Below are 17,900 nucleotides of genomic sequence, written 5' to 3' on the forward strand. Positions count from 1 at the left end.
AATACCCCAGAAGGCTGTGCAGCGCTTCAGAAGGACCTTGACAGGTTGGAGAGATGGGCAGAGAAGAACCGTATGAAATTCAACAAAGGCAAATGCAAGGTCCTGCACCAGGGGAGGAATAACCCCAGGCACCAGTACAGGCTGGGGGTGACCTGCTGGAAGGCAGCTCTGTGGAGAAGGAGCTGGGGGATCCTGGTGGACAAGAAGCCATCCATGAGCCATCAGTATGCCCTTGTGGCCAAGAAGGCCAATGGTATCCTGGGATGCATTACGAGGAGCATTTCCAGCAGGTTGAGGGAGGTGATCCTGCCCCTCTATTCAGCCCTTGTGAGGCCACATCTGGAGCGCCAAGTTCAGTTCTGGGCTCCCCACTACAAGACAGACATGGAGCTTCTGGAACAACTCCAGCAGAGGGCTACAGAGATGATTAAGGGACTGGAAGATCGGTCTTACGAGGAAAGGCTGGGGGAACTGGGCCTGTTCAGCCTCTAGAAGTGATGACTGAGAGGAGACCTCATCAATGTCTATAAGTATCTGCAGGGAGGGTGCTATCAAGATGGAGTCAGACTCCTCTCAGTGGTGCCAAGCAATAGGACAAGAGGCAATGGGCAGAAACTGATGCACAGGAGGTTCCACCTGAACATGAGGAAGAACTTCTTTAGAATCACAGAATCATAGAATCGATTGGGTTGGAAAAGACCTCCAAGATCATCGAGTCCAACCCTTGGTCCAACTCTAGTTCATTTACTAGATCATGGCACCCAGCACCACGTCCAATCTGTGTTTAAAAATCTCTAGGGATGCTGAATCCACCACCTCTCTGGGCAGCCCATTCCAATGCCTGATTACTCTCTCTGTAAAGAATTTTTTTCTGATATCCAACTTAAATTTCCCCTGGCAGAGCTTAAGCCCGTGCCCCCTTGTCCTATTGCTGAGTGCCTGGGAGAAGAGACCAGCCCCCACCTGGCTATAACTTCCCTTCAGGTAGTTATAGACAGTGATGAGGTCACCTCTGAGCCTCCTCTTCTCCAAGCTAAACAACCCCAGCTCCCTCAGCCTCTCCCCATAGGACTTGTGCTCCAGTCCCTTCACCAGCCTTGTTGCTCTTCTCTGGACTCCAGCACCTCAATATCCTTTCAGAACTGAGGGGCCCAGAACTGAACACAGTACTCAAGGTGTGGCCTCACCAATGCAGAGTACAGGGGAAGGATCACTTCCCTGGTCCTGCTGGTCACGCTATTTTTGATACAGGACAGGATCCCATTGGCCGCCTTGGCCACCTGGGCACACTGTTGGCTCATGTTGAGCTTCCTGTCAATTAGTACCCCAAGGTCCCTTTCTGCCTGGCTGCTCTCCAGCCACTCTGTGCCCAGCCTGTAGCTCTGCAGGGGGTTGTTGTGGCCAAAGTGCAGGACCTGGCACTTGGCCTTGTTGAACTTCATCCCATTGGAATCAGCCCATCTCTCAAGACTATCCAGATCCCTCTGCAGAGCCCTCCTGCCTTTCAGCAGATCGACACTCCCTCCGAACTTGGTGTCATCAGCAAATTTGCTGATGATGGACTCAATCCCCTCATCTAAATCATCAATAAAGATGTTAAACAGGACTGGACCCAATACAGACCCCTGGGGAACACCACTGGTGACTGGCCGCCAGCTGGATGCAGCTCCGTTCACCAGCACTCTCTGGGCCCGACCCTCCAGCCAGCTCTTAATCCAGGAGAGGGTACACTTGTCCAGGCCATGGGCTACCAGCTTTTCCAGGAGTATATTATGGGAGACAGTGTCAAAGGCCTTGCTGAAGTCCAGATAGACACATCCACAGCCTTCCCCTCATCCACCAGGTGGGTCACCTGATCGTAAAAAGAAATCAGGTTGGTCAGACAGGACCTGCCCGTCCTAAACCCCTGCTGGCTGGGTCTAATCCCTTGTCCATTCTGAAGGTGCTGTGTGATTGCACTCAAGATGAACTGCTCCATAACCCTGCCAGGCACCGAGGTCAGGCTGACAGGCCTGTAGTTGCCAGGGTCCTGCTTGCAGCCCTTTTTGTGGATTGGGGTGACATTGGCCAACCTCCAATCATCTGGGACCTCCCCAGAGAGCCAGGACTGTTGGAAGATGATGGAGAGCGGTTTGGCAAGCTCTTCTGCCAGCTCCCTCATCACCCTGGGATGGATCCCATCTGGTCCCATAGACTTGTTAGGATCCGGCTGGCTCAGTAAGTCAGTCACTATTTCCTCCTGGAATACTGTGTGGGTGACCGAGCACTGGAACAGATTGCCCAGAGAGGTTGTGGAGTTTCCCTCACTGGAGTTATTCAAGAACCGTCTGGACACAATTCTGTGCAATGTGCTCCAGGATAACCCTGCTTGAGCAGGGAGGTTTGACCAGATGACCCTGCTGGTGGTACCTTCCAATCTGAACTGTTCTGTGATTCTGTGATTATTTTGAAGTTATACTTATCCATCTCTAATCCTTTAAATTCTGTGAGGAAGTAGAAGAGGGGAAAATAATTTAACTCAGGAAGTCAAGAAAAAAAATTCAAATTGAAAGAAAAGAACATTATAGAAAAAAATAGAAAATTGTTTCTTTCTGTATCTTTAGTCTTTGTTTCTTAGCACCCTCAAGCAAGAACCTTCTTGTGTAAAAAGGAAATAGGAATCAATGTTAAACTAAGTACCAGGCAGAAGCAAGAAAGCTACTCATCAAAACATATGATGGCTTAGTTCGGTCCACTCAATCAGTAGAATGCACCAGAAATAAATTTGAAACACTGCACCTATATATATGTTAAGAAGACAAATGTTCACTGAAGACAGGAATTTTGAATAAATAAGGCTAATCTCTGATTTCTATATTATCCAAGCTTCAAATGTCACGCACTATCCAGAATCCATTGGTACTACAACAGTGCATAGTATTAAAAGATTATCAAAAATCCCAGCAAACAAACTAATCTATATCTTTATTTCTCTCCTTACAAACCTTGTCTTGTTCTACTCAAGTATCCACAAATAGTCCGCAATTTTTTTATCTTTGGTTTCGTTGCCAATACTCTCATCCCTGTACTTCTCAGAACATCCCATTGGATCAGGCTGAAATTATGCATTACTGGCATTTTTCATACAAGGAAACAAAAGGAATGGCTAAAATATACAGCATTTCTATCTCATTCAAAATCCAGTAGTTAGAGTACTAGCTCTGAATGCACAAGGCAGGCTTAAATTCTTGCTTCCTCCTAGGGTGATGAACTCAATTTTTTTCTTAACATATCCTTACCATCACATTACAGTGTACTCAGTACTAGGTCTTTTAATCTCTCCCGTTGTTTTCCATTATATTATAAAAAATATTAATGAGAACACAGATTAGAAATTGTTTCCTAATCAGCATCCTGTATAATAATTGACAGTTGATACTTAAAAGACAAATGTAGACAGCACAAATAGTTATAGTTAGAAGACTTAGAATACCCTCCCCACCCCTCCTGTAGTCCCAGTGCACTGAAAAAAGAAATAGGATACTGGTGCAAAACCCTGCCAGAAGACACTGGCACAGGTTGCCCAGAGAAGCTGTGGCTGCCCCATCCCCAGAAGTGTTCAAGGCCAGGTTGGACAGGGCTCTGAGCAACTTGGTCTAGTGGAAGGTGTCCCTGCCCATGGCAGAGGGATTGGAACTAGATGATCTTCAAGGTCCCTTCCAATCCAAACCTTTCTATGATTCTATGCACTTATAGCGTGTGGTTAAAAAAATGAAATAAACATTAAAAAAGTAATGCATGACAATATAATTCTTACCGTATTCTTCGTTTTCACTCTCTTCACTCATTTCTACCCTTGTTTTTTAAAAAAGCAGTCTTATAACTACATCTGTAATACCAGCTTTGAAGCAGTATTAAACCAGCGTAAAGGAATGCAAGCAATGCACAAGGTAAAGTTATGTTACTGTTTCTACACAGAGAGATTGTTGTGTAGATGAATGATCAGGTAAAATTCCTTGGTAATTAATGCAGCCTTAAACAAATAGAACACACATTAAAAACACTACCAGCCCCCATAGAAATTATTTTGTTTCAAATGCAGCATTTTATGCCAAAAGAAGAAGTATTATAAACCAAAAATTAAATTAAAAGTAGATTATTTACTCAGTTTAGGAAATCCAGATAAACCTAAGGAATTTGAACACATAAAAATGTAATTCGATGAGGAATTTCACTGTCATTTTTACTTGAGTTGTAAGTTTTCAATATTTTAGGTGTTTAAATACTTTAATATTGGTTTGTGAAATACATCAGAATTGTATTTGAATCAGAGAGGATCCCTAGTGTATGCTCCAAAATATGCATGCAGGTAACCGGAGACCTAAGCCATGGACTTTCGAGCATTAAAGGATGTTTATTGTGGGAACACTACACAACTGCAAGAACTTACAGCTGGGTGCCAAAAACAACACACACAGAAGGGCTTCTTGGCCACATATATCATAGGAGCCAGGCAAGTGCAATGCTGCCCTCTGAGCTCTTCCCTTTCCCTTTTTCTCTTTCCTTCCCCCCATCTGTGGGAAAGGAATGGTTCTCCGCCCCTTGCAAAACACCTTTTCAGATAAGGGTTGCCTGTTTTTTCTATCTTGGCAAGGAAACAGCTCTGAGGGAAAGACAAAAAGTGGTTGTTCTCATACATTCTCTGTTATGGGTTTGGCCAGATGGGCCTAAATTTAGGTTTTAAAAGTTCAGCTAGGCCTGGGAATTGTCAGCTGACTTGAGCTGGACTGAGCTAGCTCACAGATGACTTCTTCCAGCCAATAATATTGTATTCCATACCATACTACATCATCTCAAAGGGTGTAAAATCCTGTGTGTGGGAGTGGCTTAGTTAGTTCCATCATGGCTGCACTAAGAGGAGGACATCTAGCAGCTCCTCTACTATGCTAGGCCCTGCTCCTGTTGCCTGTGCTTGCATTTTGTTTGCATTCAGGGAAGTAGAAATATTTTGTTGTTATACTTTCTCTTTCTTGCTGAGTGTCTTTTGGAGTGCTTATGAATTTAGAGTAATGGGCTTTGTATTACTGGGAAGTGGGAAGTTATTTCTTGTTATACATAACTTGTGTAAGTGTGTGTTATATTGTAGTAATCCTCTTAATTTTCTCTTCTCTGTATAAATACATGTAGTTAGTTTCAGCATAAACCTGACTTTGGAAGTTTTTTTTTCCTCTCTCCCTCTTCTTTTCCCCTTAGCTGGTTGGGGGGAGGAGGAACCCTTTTCACTCTGTCTTGGACAGTTGGCATTTTGCCAGCTCAACCCAGGACGGATAAATGGTGCATTGGCCGGGAAACGAAGGACACTAGCAAATGTCCCAGAGAGTTGGCAGGGTTCCCGGGAGCTTTGTTATAGAAACATTCCTTGATTTCTGCTTTGTTATTGTACATCTAGAACAACCTAGATAAGAATGTCCTCTTGCAACTGGATCCTCATGTTATTCCTTGTACTGACTGTTTTTGTGAGTTCAGACAGCTCAACTCGTACCTGCTGTGAATGTAGCCACTGCAAGGAGAAGCCTCACAGCCACAGCAAGCGGTCTGTCTCTCCTGCCTCACCTCAACAGAGAGCAAACCCCAAGCGTGAGTCACGTGGTGAACTGTCGTCCTGCCTGTGTGACCATGAGGAGGTGGGACAGTGCATCTACTTCTGTGCTTGAAGTCCAGGTATGGAAATCAAAACGTAAGAAAGCTGGTAAAAAAGCTGTCCACATGTTGAAGCAGAGATCCCAGAACAGAGCCAAGAACCACAATTAAGCTGCCCTGCCTCCATCCGAGAGGAGGAGGAGAACGACCAAGTCTACTGGACATTGCTGAACCAGAAAACTAGCCAAGACTGTACCTCTACACTGACTTGTAGATGACAGCCAATGCCCCTCTGAGGGTGGCTGGACCGATAAAAGAAGATTATTTGACGCATAGAGAGGCCCATGTGGGCTGTTGGTGTGTGGCAGGACACTGCTGCTTGAGTAGAATCTGTAAAGATTCATCATGTGGATGCTCATGTGCCCAAAGGCTGAGCTAATAAGGAACAGCACACTTGGACTGGCATAAGGGAGAGTTGTTCCTGGCTCAATGGGCCCATGATGCCTCAGCCCACCTGCAGGTGGACAAGGCCGAGGGGCAGATTTAACCATGGACATTATTTCCCAGGTTATCCACTATTGTGAAACCCCTGGGAAGGGGATAGTGACCCCAGTGTGGGGATAGAGACCCCTGAGAAGGGGATGGAGACCCCTGAGAAGGGGATGAAGACCCCAGTGTGGGGATAGTGACCCCTGAAAAGGGGATGGAGACCCCAGTGTGGGGATAGTGACCCCTGAAAAGAGGATAGTGCCCCCAGTGTGGGGATGGTGACCCTAATGAGGGTATAGTGACTCCTGAGAAGGGGATGGGATGATCCCAATGTGTGCCTCAAGGACATTTAACCTTGAGAAAAAAAAGGTAACTTGCATTTTGAGTTCTGTGTTGCAGGACATTAACCATCAGATGAAGAAGACCTGAGCTGAACTGGTGTTAGTGTCCAATGATGAACTGTTTTTCCTGCCTTAAGTACCAATATGTTATGGGTTTAGCCAGGTGGGCCTAAATTTAGGTTTTAAAGTTCAGCTAGGCCTGGGAATTGTCAGCTGACTTGAGCTGGGCTGAGCTAGCTAACACCTGACTTCTTCTAGCCAATAATATTGTATTCCATACCATATTGCATCATCTCAAAAGGGGTAAGAGCTGGTGTGTGAGTGTGGCTTGGGCAGTTGCTTCACAGCTGTGGTGCCAGCAAAACACTCTGCTGTCCCAGGAGGGATGGGGAGGCCCAAGCCCAGAGCACCGGCTTAACATCATGTTATCTGAAGGAAGTAAAATGTTTGTTCTTAGCTTTTCTCTCTGCTTAAGTCTGTCTCTGAAGAACCAACTTCTCTAAAATGATTTGTAGTTAAAATGGTAGAATTTGTGTTTACTGGGAAGTGGGAAGTTATTTCTTGTTATATATGTAACTTGTGTAAGTGTGTGTTAATATTGTAGTATCCTCTTAATTTTCTCTTTTCTGTATAAATACATGTAGTTAGTTTCAGCATAGACCTGGCTTTGAAAGTTTTTTTTTCCTCTCTCCCTCTTCTTTTTCCCTTGGCTGGTTAGGGGGAGGAAGAACCCTTTTCACTCTGTCCTGGACAGTTAGCACTTTGCCAGCTCAACCCAGGACAGATAAATGGTGCATTGGCCGGGAAACGAAGGACACTAGTAAGTGTCCCAGAAGGTTGGCGGGGTTCCCAGGAGCTTTGTCATAGAAACATTCCTTGATTTCTGCTTTGTTATGGTACATCTAGAACAACTAAGATAAGAATGTCCTCTTGCTACTGGATACTCGTTTTATTCCTTGTACTGACTGTTTCTGTGAGTTCAGACAGCTCAACTCGTACCTGCTGTGAATGTAGCCACTGCAAGGAGAAGCCTTACAGCCAAAGCAAGCTGTCTTTCTCTCCTGCCTCACCTCAGCAGAGAGCAAACCCCACGCATGAGTCACATGGTGAACTGTCATCCTTCCTGTGTGACCAGGGGAAAGACATGAGGAGGTGGGACAGTGCATCTACTTCTGTGCTTGAAGTCCAGGTATGGAAATCAAAACATAAGAAAGCTGGTAAAAAAGCTGTCCACATGTTGAAGCAGAGATCCCAGAACAGAGCCAAGAACCACAATTAAGCCGCCCTGCCTCCAGCCAAGAGGAGGAGGAGAACGACCAAGTCTACTGGACATTGCCGAACCAGAAAACTAGCCAAGACTGTACCTCTACACTAACTTGTAGATGACAGCCAGTGCCCCTCTGAAGGTGGCTGGACCAATAAAAGAAGATTAATTGAATCACAGAGAGGCCCATGTGGGCTGTTGGTGTGTGGCAGGACACTGCTGCTTGAGTAGAATCTGTAGAGATTCATCACGTGGATGCTCATGTGCCCAAAAGCTGAGCTAATGAAGGAACAGCACACCTGGACTGGCATAAGGGAGAGTTGTTCCTGGCTCAATGGGCCCATGATGCCTCAGCCCACCTGCAGGTGGACAAGGCCGAGGGGTGGATTTAACCATGGACATTATTTCCCAGGTTATCCGCTATTGTGAAACCCCTGAGAAGGGGATAGTGACCCCAGTGTAGGGATAGAGACCCCTGAGAAGGGGATGGAGACCCCAGTGTGGGGATAGAGACCCCTGAGAAGGGGATTGGAAACCCCAGTGTGGGGATAGTGACCCCTGAAAAGGGGATGGAGACCCCAGTGTGGGGATAGTGACCCCTGAAAAGGGGATAGTGCCCCCAGTGTGGGGATGGTGACCCTAATGAGGGTATAGTGACCCCTGAGAAGGGGATGGGATAATCCCAATGTGTGCCTCAAGGACATTTAACCTTGAGGAAAAAAAGTAACTTGGATTTTGAGTTTTGTGTTGTAGGACATGAACCATGAAATGAAGAAGACCTGAGCTGAACTAGTGTTGGTGTCCAATGATGAACTGTTTTTTCCTGCCTTAAGTACCTACCCCATCCTAATGGACTATTGCCTACAATATGGAGGGGTGGAAGACAGCCCTGGAAAGAACAAAGACTGTTTAAGCGCGGGAATAGATAGATTTAAGATATGAGTGATGTAATATGGTATGGAATAAGGGGTGGAATATGTTATGGGTTTGGCCAGATGGGCCTAAATTTAGGTTTTAAAAGTTCAGCTAGGCCTGGGAATTGTCAGCTGACTTGAGCTGGACTGAGCTAGCTCACAGATGACTTCTTCCAGCCAATAATATTGTATTCCATACCATACTACATCATCTCAAAGGGTGTAAAATCCAGTGTGTGGGAGTGGCTTAGTTAGTTCCATCATGGCTGCACTAAGAGGAGGACATCTAGCAGCTCCTCTACTATGCTAGGCCCTGCTCCTGTTGCCTGTGCTTGCATTTTGTTTGCATTCAGGGAAGTAGAAATATTTTGTTGTTATACTTTCTCTTTCTTGCTGAGTGTCTTTTGGAGTGCTTATGAATTTAGAGTAATGGGCTTTGTATTACTGGGAAGTGGGAAGTTATTTCTTGTTATACATAACTTGTGTAAGTGTGTGTTATATTGTAGTATCCTCTTATCCCCGGGTTTCGGCACCATTAACTGTCTTGGTTTGAGATAAGCAACTGCCAACCCCCCCCCCAAGCACAGAGAGAAAAGCCTCCCTCCTAACACCAGGGAAAGGGAGGAAAAGAGAGGGGAAAGAAAAAAAACACTTCAAACTGCATTTATACTAAATCTACATATATTTTCACAGAAAGAAAGAGACAATTAGAAGAGAGTACAAATATACACTCACACAAGTCTACAACAAGTTCCCCACCTCAACTTCTTAACGACCACACAAATTCCACTGTCTTAACTACACATTACTTAAGAAGAAGCTTATTCCCCAGGGAGACAAACTCAAGCAGAAAGGAGAGACCCAGAACAACACATTTTACTTTCCTGAGATACCCTGTGAGCCAGTGGTGGGCCTGGTCCTCTCCATCCCCCCTGGGACAGCATCGTGCGTCCTCCCAAGAGGAGGGCTGAGAAGCGACTGCCTTAACCACTCCCACACTGGTTCCTACTTCCCTGGAGATGATGTCATAATGTGGTATGGAATACAAAGTTACTGGCTAGAAGAGGTCAGCTGTTGGCTCAGCCCAGCTCAAGTCAGCTGACAGCTTCGGCCTAGTCCAAACTCCAGAGCCCAAATCTAGGCCCACCTAGGTGAACCCATAACATTCTCTCAAACTTATGTTTCTTCAGTCAAGACAGGTTTCTTAAGCAAAGAGAAATTTCCAAACCAATTCATCTCCTTGCCCATTTCTTGCGCAGGTTCCCCCTCAACCCCCATACCTAGCTGTGATAACTTGATAGTCTAAATAGCTAAAGATGTTAAATAATTTCCTTAAAACGTGACCAATAAAGCAACTAATACAGAACAAATGTTTCAAAGTTTTTAAAGGTGGGGGGTTTTCCTTCCCCAAAGGTAAAAGGAGTGTAAATAGTGGGGAAATTGTAATTTAAAATAATTAAATTTACCTTAAATGCACAAGTCATTTAATAATTTTAAGGCTATTTTAATAAAAACCTATTGCAAATAGCTTCACTATCTCTACTAAACAAACTTTTTGGCATTCCACTCATCATCTTTGTGTTAAAATAATAGTGCAACCACTATATGAAACTTAAAACTATGAAGAGTTGAAACCACATTCACAGATTAAACCATCTATAGACAAGAGAGCAAATTATTGTCTCAATTCTATATAAAAGTTCTTATATATTATCATGATGCAGAATCTGGGCTTTTTTCCCTGCTAGTGATTCTATGGTCTTCACCTCAAGGCTAAATTTACTGACCAGCAGCATTACAACATACCTCCTTCCCTTTCTCAGATTTGATGTAGAAATGCTCCTTTGGTGCAATGTTCACAGATGCCTTGAGTCTCTCAGTTGTCATTCTCCTTGTATTTGCCTCTTGTAGAACATTTATCTTTTATTTTGCAATTCAGTTGTAAGCCATATGCAAAAAAGACTGTTGCTTTTTTACACTTGTCTAATGTGTTAGAGCTTTAATTGAGATGTGGAGCTTCTGGCCACTACTGCAATTCAAATATTAACTAAAAATATTATACTCAATTGCAAAAATGTTTGGGCTATTTTCTGCATGACATGGCAGCCAATCTTTTTCTTTTAGTTTTGGGGAGCTTTATTTATCTCTTTTTTTATTCTTTCAAATAATCTTCAATAATAATTCTGACAATGCACTAGATTAAAAATTACACTTCTCAGCTGAAAAAACTCTTTTGTAAAACATCGTCTTACCATCATAGCATACCAATACAAATAATATAAAAGTTTTAGGAGACTCCCTTCTGAAGGAAACAGAAGGCACCATATGCAGATTAGACCCACTCCTTAGGGAAGTCTGCTGCCTCCCTGGGGCCCAGGTTCAAGATGTGAAGAGAAAGCTTCCCACCCTGGTATAGCCCTCAGATTATTATCCATTATTGATTTTTCAGGTAGGCAGTGATGAAGTTGCAACAAGAAGTCCAAGGGCAATCAAGATAGACTTCAGGGCTTTGGGATGACTGGTTAAGGGATCAGGGGCACAAGTAGTGTTCTCCTCTATCATGCCAGTCACAAGGAATAACAAAGGAAGAAACAGGAAGAGCCAGCAGATCAATACCTGGCACGGAGTGTGGTGTCACTGACAGAGTTTTGGGTTTCTTGTTCATGGGTCAGTCTACATGATGCTAGGCCTGCCAGGTACACCTGTCTCAAAGAAAGAAAAGGATATTTGCTCAGGAGTTAGCAGGGCTCATTGAAAGAGCTTTAAACTCTATTTGAAGAAGGAAAAGGACAACATCAGGCTTTCTACAGATAAGCTGGGGGAAGGGGGGAGGAGGCATGTGACTGAGGGATGTTGTGCTAGCGAGGTCCTTTGCTCTGCCATTTCAGTGGAAGTAGGGAATGGAGATCCATGTGGCAGCAAAGACACAGGGATTATTGATTTATCAGAAACTATGGAAGTGCCTGAGAAGGGTCACATAGGAATGAGGGCTTCTCCCTCTAAAAAGATGGTGGGATCAATAGTCCAACTGAAGTGCATCTACACCAATCCACACAGCACGGGCAGCAAACAGGAAGAGCAACAAACATTGCACAGTTGGAAAACTATGATATAGTTACCATAATGGAAACATGGTGGAATGACACACAACTGGAACGCTGCAATGGATGGCTATAAACTCTTCAGAAAGGACAGGCAAGAAAGGAGAGGCAGTCGGGTAGCCCTGCAGCTTAGAGAGCATTTTGACTGTCTAGAGCTTGACGATGATGATGAAAGGGGAGTGTTTATGGGTAAGGATCAGGGTGAAGGCCAACAGAGCAGATATCCTGGTGGGAGTCTGTTACAGACCACCCAAACAGAATGAAATATTCTATAAGCAGCTGGGAGAAGTCTAATGATCACTGGCCCTTGTTCTCATGGGGGCCTTCAACTTTCCAGATGTCTGCTGGTAATACAACGCAGCAAAGAAGAAACAGTCCAGGAGATTCCTGAAGTGTGTAAAACATAACTTCTTGACACAGTGAGTGAGGAAGCCATCTAAGGAACTGCCACCTTGGACTTCTGGAGGACAGACTTTGGCCTCTTTAGGGGCCTGGTTGACAGTCCCTTGGGAGGAAGTCCTGAAGGGTAAAGGGGTCCAGGAAATGGTTACTGACCTGCTATGCCACTAAGATACCCACAAATCTATGGGGCCAGATGGGATCCATGCAAGGGTACTGAGGGAGCTGGCAGAAAAGCTCACCAAGCCACTTTCAAACATTTACCAGCAGTCCCAGTTAACTGGGGAGGTCCCAGGTGACCGGAGGTGAGAAAACATGATGTACATCTGCAAGGTTCACCAAAAGGAGAATCTGGGGAACTAAAAGCCTGTAAGCCTGACCTCAGTGCCGGGGAAGGTCATGGAGCAGATCATCTGGAGTGCCATCATTGAACAGGTACAACCATGAGATGAGGCACAGCCAGCATGGGTTTAGGAAAGGCAGGTCCTGTTTGACCAACTTGATCTCCTTTTATGACAAGGTGATCCGCCTAATGGATGAGGGAAATGCTGTGGATGTTGTTTACCTAGACTTCAGTAAAGCCTTTGACACCATCTCCCATAGCATCCTCCTGGAGAAGCTGGCAGCTTGGATAAGAATACTCTTTGCAGGGTAAAAAAACTGGCTGGATGGCTGGGCCCAGAGTGGGGTTAATGGAGCTACATCCAGGTGGGGCCAGTCACTAGTGGGGTTTCCCAGGGCTCAGTATTAAAATCTTTAAAAATATAAAATCTTTATCGATGATCTTGATGAGGGGATTGACTGCACCCTCAGCAAGTTTGCAGACAACACCAAGTTGAACTGGAAAAGGAGGTTGTAGCCAACTGGGGGTTAATCTCTTCTCCCAAGCAACAAGTGACAGGACAAGAGGAAACAGCCTCAAGTTGTGCCAGGGGAGCTTTAGATTGAATATTAGGAAAAAGGATTCTCAAGCATTGGAACAGGCTGCCCAGGGAAGTGGTGAAGTCACCACTCCAGGAGGGATTTAATGATGTATAGATGTGGCTCTTAGGGACATGTTTTAGTGGTGGACTGTTGGAAGAAATTTGAACTTAGAAGTTTTTGTGCACAGCCCAGGCCATGGAGGGAAACGGGGCCTCTGTATCCTTGAGCCTGCTTCAAGAAGAGCAGTAAACAATAGATAGAACGCGGCAGCCATTGGGAGAAGCAGGTAAACACATTGATACAGAAGGGCATAGTTTTGAGAAAAGCACCAATCCAGCTGGTAGCACGCCCTAGCCATAGACCAATGATATTCCTGTACTATTCGTAGACTGAGAGAATATGCGATATGTGTGTGTGTAATGTAAACAATAAAGGAGAACGCTGATCATACTCCTATGGAGGTTACGTCTTTGATTCTCGTGCCAGAACCTGGGGAGCTCAAAAACCGACATTTCTTATCTTAATTGGTGGAGAATCGCGGGCTTAAATGCGGTGATTGCTGATTCTCGCCTGTCGGTCGGAGTCTGGACCAGGTAGCTGAGATCGGTACCTGGTGGAACTGGGCTGGTCGTTCACGCTGAAGAGGCGGGGTAGGAGAGGCTGCCGCGGAGCGAGGTGCACGGACCGCGGTAAGCAAAGGCGAGAGTCGCTCCCTCCCTCCTACCGGGGATCTTGGCTTATTGAACAGATGGAAGCTGAGACAGCTGCTGCGATATGGCTTTTGCTGGGCATACTAGCTAAGCGAAGTGACGCAGACAGTGGACAATTCTTTAAAAAGCTCGTTGTATGGGCTAAACAGCAAGGCTTTTTCCAAAGCCCACCCACGTTATTTATGTGGGAAGCCATGAGAAAGAACCTCTGGTATGAACTCAGAAATAAGAGGGAACTTGCAAGGGACGCGTGGCGGAACGTAAAAGCCGAAAGGACTGGTGCGGTTTTCCGTACTAGCCGCGATCGGCTCCTGTTCCCGCCGCCGCAGCCCCCGCTGCAGCCACCCTGGGAGGGACACCTTTGGAAGTCGCGCACAACTGCTGGCTTTCCCCTCGCTCCTGCCGCTAGTTCTCGCCGGCCCGGAGCGGGCGTTGCGGGTCTGGCTCCCGTCTCTCTGGGAAGCTGCTACCGCCCCTTCACCCCCTCAGCCCTGGCCAACACCGCTGCGGCTCCGGCTTTCGCCGCTTTTGGGACTGCTGCCCGACCGCCCCACGCCGCTCCCGCCTGCTGCTGTTTTCTTTTCACTGCCTTGGGATCGCCGCTTTTCCCCTCCCGCCGCCCCTCCCTGCATTGCACACAATCCCAGAGTCGGCGCGAGAAAGAAAGACAGCACAGAACGGAACATGGGACACGGATCTGTACTTGCAAAGGACAGTATGGCCCGATCGTACCACGTGGGCTTTGTTCTGTATGGTCTCCGAGTTCCGCACGTTTTCTTCAGCCTGCAAAAAGCCGTGAGTTGCCAAAAAACTGCTCTCTTAACTCTGTTTTGCTTCGTTTTCATCTGTGGAGGCTGCAACACCTGCTTCCAGTTGTATTCCAGCTTTCCGATGCAAGAGAATTTTTCCTGCGTAGTTTGAAAATGGCGCTTCCTGCTCCGAGATGGGAGGGACCAGCCCCGCCTCCAATGGGGGGGGGTGAGCTCCCTCCTATGCATCACCGAGCTTTAACTGTCATGCGCGAGTCTCACAAGGCATTGTGGTTTTTGTAGTTGGACAGGCAGAGGTTTGCATTACGTCATCAGCTCCTTGCAATGGCTTATGGGAAATGTAGTCTCGCAAAGGACTCTGGTTGTTGTGGTTTCAGCTTGCCCCTGACAGTCTGCAAGCCTGTCAGTTAATCAGAAAGCAAGCGACTTGAGTGACCTCGCTTTAACAAACATCAGCCCAGCTTGCCTTCGAGACAACGGGACACAGGCACCTGATGCCCTGCGGTCACAGTCTTACAATACATCATGCACAGACAAAATGCAGCATCTTTCTCCAGCAATTCAGAGAGCAGCAGAGAAGCCTAGAAGAGATCTGTTGAACTGATTTCTCTGTTAATTTTTGGCTTTTCTTAAATGGTTATAGAGTGTTCTAAGCATTTAATAATTTGGGAAAAGTTTCTATTTTTGTCTCCACAGGTTGAAGTCAGTGATGGATAAGAACAGCCAGGTTCCTCTGACTGAATCAAGATCAGTTAGCTGAACATCTGAGTGGCTGATTAAAGCTTTAAGTTTGATCCCTCAGATTCAAGATTCATAACGCCTGGTGATGCTTGATGTGTCTCCATCTGTTAGTTTTAAGCATTTTCAAAACAAGCTCTTTTTAAAGTGCAAAAGTGAATTAAAACAATGGTTTTAATTATAAGGCATTAAATTGGTTAAGACATGTTCCTTTAGATACAAGAATGCATATTTACCATAAATAACACTAGGATTGCAAGACTTGGAAGTGTTAAGATCTGTTTTTATGGACATAAGACTTAATGCAACATAACCAGTTTATAATAGTAATGTTGTGTGGTGTTGTTATATTTCTGTTAAGGTTTCTTAAGTTTTTCTTGATGCATCGATGACAGTGCCTGCAGGAATGTTTTTTCATTTGTTACAGATAATGATGTTAAGCAAATAGAATAATGATTGGTTTTTTTTCTTTTGTTAAGACAATTAATTTGTTAAGCTGATAGAATAATATTTTTACTTTGTTAAAGGGTTAAGATGTTAAGCAGAATAACTTAAGAGTTAGAGTGTTAATTGAGTTAGCAGAGTAATGTTAATTTGGTAAAGGTTTAAGTCATTAAAGTAAGGTTACATTTTTAGCTTTGACTGTGTTGTTAACTGGTACTTTTCCTATTTAGAGTTAGCCTTGCTACATTGCAAATAGAGCAGCATTTAAAGTTACTTGTTCTAAAAATAAAAAGGGGGAGAAGAGTGACAGTAACAGTGAATGACAGAGTGAATGATAAATAAAAGTAGCTAAACAAATTGCTTCAAAATGGACTATAGATGGATTATAACTAAAAAGTTTTTATCTATAGTGAAAACTAAATTGGAGATTTTTTGTAATTGTGACACTTGTGCTGTAGTTAACACCAAGTGCAACTGGTCTTCTGCAAGGGCCCTGCAGAAAGCTATTGTTGCTATTTTTTATGGCACAATTACAAAAAGGGAAAATTGTCAGAATGACAGTATGTGTGTATCTATTCTCTGATGTTTGTAATGACTGATGAATGCGTCTTTAAAAGGCCAAAGAACTACCTGAAGAATTTAAATGCCCTGCAGATGGACTCGAGCTGCTCGATCTGCTCCTGCTGCCCCATCTTCGGATGAGCCTGTTCACACTCCCAGCGACAACGAGGAGGACGGCAGCTGGACGTGACCGAACCCACAACTCTACTAAGCCCCTCGAGTGGAATCCTTGTTGCTGTGACTGTATAAGATCCTTGGTCATAGGGGACTGGGTGGAGTGTGGGAATTCAGCATCTGGTAACAGTTGCCATCCAGGGTAGCCTCTGTGAAGAGTGTTTTTGAGAATAGCCTGTCTAAGTTCTATAGTGCATCCACAACTTCCTGTAATATCCTAATTAGAGTAGTTGAAGTGAGTTTGTTTTTAGACACAATGGGTAAAGAAATTGTCAGTTGCTTCTGTTGTATATATCTGCTGTGTGTTTTAGTTAGTCCCAGTAAAGCCTCAATCCTTCACAAAATAGAGCCTAATAACAACATTTGGGTTACTATTGCTAAGGAGACTGGAGAAGATTCCTTTTGTCTTTCTGTGGCCACACCCGGAGACCCGTTTAGGACCTGCCTGATAGGAGTCCCAACATTTGCCCCAAAATGGTTTAAGGGATATGTAAAGAATGAAACGCTGTGCACAATGAGTGATGCCACAGCCAAGGCCACCAAACCAATACCTGCGTACAATTACACTGCTTGGTGGCAAGGAGCGTTAATTATGTCATTAAATAGAGCCATAGCAGAACCCCAGGAGTTAGACCTCATGGCATCAGCTCCCCCAAGTTTTGGGGCTGTGCTGTTCAAAGGAAATAAAAAGACTGCTACCCTACTGAAGTCCAGTAAAGTTCAATTGTCATCTGTGCAGACAGTATCACCGAGGCCTTCTGTCTATAGAAAGGTTTGAGAGAACAGCTACTGTCCTCCAAAATGTCTGTATTCCGACGTTTGGGGGAATAACACTATGGGTCTAGCCTTGCCAGAAGGTGTGTTTTTAATTTGCAGAAATAGAGCATGGCCTGGTATCCCCAGTAATCCAGTTAGAAGCCCTTGCTATCCTGGTAAACTTACTCTGTTCAAGCCTACCATAGCTCAAATGCTGAACAACACCTTATGGAATCGCACCAAAGCATTACGTAGTAAACGATCAGTATACCAACTAGGGCCAAACTGTGATAGCAGGGTAACCTTTTGGAGCACTCCCATCAATATCATCACATCGATAATAGCTGGAAAAGGTACTTTGAAATCTTTACGGGTAATTCGACAATTAGCTTGCTGGACTGCGAAAGAACTAAACATAACATCCAAAGTCCTTTCAGAATTGACCACTGATGTAAATGGTGTCAGGCATGCAGTCCTGCAAAATAGGGTGGCCATGGACTTCCTGCTGTTAACTCAAGGACATGGGTGCAAAGACTTTGAAAGAATGTGTTGCATGAATCTATCTGATCATTCCCAATCTATACATAAAAGCCTTGAGCAGTTGCAAGAAGGTTTCAAACAACTGACAGTTTCAACTTCTCCTTTCAGTGATTGGCTGAAATCATTGGGCATTACCGTGTGGTTACAAGATTCACT

Source organism: Pithys albifrons, chromosome 26, assembly GCF_047495875.1.
Source record: "Pithys albifrons albifrons isolate INPA30051 chromosome 26, PitAlb_v1, whole genome shotgun sequence".
In the NCBI taxonomy this organism is placed as follows: domain Eukaryota; kingdom Metazoa; phylum Chordata; class Aves; order Passeriformes; family Thamnophilidae; genus Pithys; species Pithys albifrons.